The sequence below is a fragment of the Pygoscelis adeliae genome, unplaced genomic scaffold, assembly GCF_000699105.1.
Source record: "Pygoscelis adeliae isolate BGI_AS28 unplaced genomic scaffold, ASM69910v1 Scaffold27, whole genome shotgun sequence".
Classification (NCBI taxonomy): Eukaryota; Metazoa; Chordata; class Aves; order Sphenisciformes; family Spheniscidae; genus Pygoscelis; species Pygoscelis adeliae.
Genome location: NW_008825410.1, coordinates 4,896,118 through 4,898,240, shown reverse-complemented (window position 1 = coordinate 4,898,240; position 2,123 = coordinate 4,896,118). Strand labels below are relative to the sequence as shown.

General features: G+C 48.2%; 1 protein-coding gene across 1 annotated transcript in view; it reads left to right on the top strand.

Moving 5' to 3' along the window:
- The first annotated feature begins 712 nt into the window (after nt 1-712).
- CROT (carnitine O-octanoyltransferase) overlaps nt 713-2,123 on the top strand; it is a 36,620-nt gene continuing 35,209 nt past the window's right edge. The window contains exon 1 of the mRNA XM_009330597.1: nt 713-716. The gene's annotated coding sequence lies outside the window, so the exon portion shown is untranslated. The remainder of the gene's footprint in view (nt 717-2,123) is intronic.

Below are 2,123 nucleotides of genomic sequence, written 5' to 3'. Positions count from 1 at the left end.
TGCTGTGCCCCTGCAGCCCATGGAGGTTAACGGTGGAGCAGATGTCCACCTGCAGCCCATGGAAGATCCCACACTGGAGCAGGTGGATGCCTGAAGGAGGCTGTGACCCCGTGGGAAGGCCACGCTGGAGCAGGCTCCTGGCAGGACCTGTGACCCCGCGGGGGACCCACGCTGGAGCAGTCTGTTCCTGAAGGACTGCACCCATGGAAAGGACCCACACTGGAGCAGTTCGTGAAGAACTGCAGCCCATGGGAAGGACTCACGTTGGAGAAGTTCATGGAGAACTGTCTCCTGCAGGAGGGACCCCACGCTGGAGCAGGGGAAGAGTGTGAGGAGTCCTCTCCCTCAGGAGGAAGGAGCGGCAGAGACAACGTGTGATGAACTGACCCCAACTCCCGTTCCCCGTCCCCCTGCGCCGCTGTGGGGGAGGAGGGAGAGAAAATCAGGAGTGAATTTAAGCCCGGGAAGAAGGGAGGGGTGGGGGGAAGGTGTTTTTAAGATTTGGTTTTATTTCTCATTATCCTACTCTGATTTGATCGGTAATAAATTGAACTAATTTCCCCAAGTCAAGTCTGTTTTGCCCATGACGGTAGTGGCTGAGTGATCCCCCTGTCCTTATCTCGACCCACAAGCCTTTCGTTATATTTTCTCTCCCCTGTCCAGCTGAGGAGGGGAGTGATAGAGCAGATTTGGTGGGCACCCAGCATCCAGCCAGGGTCAACACACCAGAGTCATTCAGAGCTTGACCTACCCTATCTGCTGCAGAAATTAGGGCAAAAATGGGTTTATCCCAGTATTTCCACTATCATGCACAAAACTGTGTCCTGGAAAAAAGTGGGAAGATGACCACAAGCAACAGAATAGTGCATTATATCTTCAGATGCTCAAAACCAGACAAGGCTTGTTTTTCTTTCCTCCACAGATGCTGATGATGTATCTGTCAGCAATTCTTGATGCCAAACGGACAACAGTTTGTAAAACTAGTACTTTGGAGAACTGCTACTCTGGAGAAGCAGCAGCTTCTGCAGGAGGTCCCTCCATCTCGCACCAGGGCTGATTTTGGCCCTTGCACAGCAAGTGGTGGGCCTTGGAAGCACCAGTCAAAACCAAAAGATATGCAGGAAAAGTGAAAGGACATAGCAGGTTAGGGAAGCGAGAGTTTTGCTTGCCCAAAAGTAATGGTGGATGAAGTAGCATCAGGACTGACAATAATAAAGCATGCAAACATTAGGAAACCTAGTAGGGTACAGAGAGACCCTACTCAGGTGGAGATGCATAAATGTCATAGAGAATGGGAATCTGCTCCTTCCTAACCTTTGCACAGAAGGTACACATAGTACAGAGAACACTGGCACTACACTTGTCCCACAGCAATCCAGATCTTGCACTGGGATGACAACATGCACACTACACTTCCACCCTACAAGAAATAAGAACATGGTTAAAATAGGCATGGCGTTTATCACTGTCAAGGTTTGGCCTCATAATCCAGTGGTACAGAAAGTATTCAGTGTACCCCACAATGCAGAGAGTTAACCAAATGCCATGAATGAGCTTGTCCCTGTACAGAAAGAAAAATATCACCTTCCTCTTTCTGAAGCTTGTAGAAGACACAGGCATCTTTCATGACTATATGCTGAAGTCTACAAAGTTGTTCAGAATTCTACCTTGTTGTCCATCAAGACCTCCCTATAAAGGGGCTCATAGTCCTTGCAGTTTATGATTGTTGTATTTGTCCTGAGCTGGTCACTGGATTGGAATGTGGACCCCATTAAAAGCCTTGAGACAGCTCAGAATCTCATAGAGAGCAAAGGCCTGGAAGATTCTGCCAAGAACTCCAGTCCAAGCTATTCAAAGAAAGATGGTTTGGAAGATGGTCTTGGAGACCTCAGTCATGACTCTGCCTCAGTGGAATTGTCCATTCCAAATTGATTACCCAGTGTCCTAGTTTCGGCTGGGATAGAGTTAATTTCCTTCCTAGTAGCTGGTACAGTGCTGTGTTTTGGATTTAGGATGAGAACAATGTTGATAACACACCGATGTTTTAGTTGTTGCTAAGTAGTGCTTACACTAGTCAAGGACTTTTCAGCTTCCCATGCTCTACCGACTGAGAAGGCTGGAGG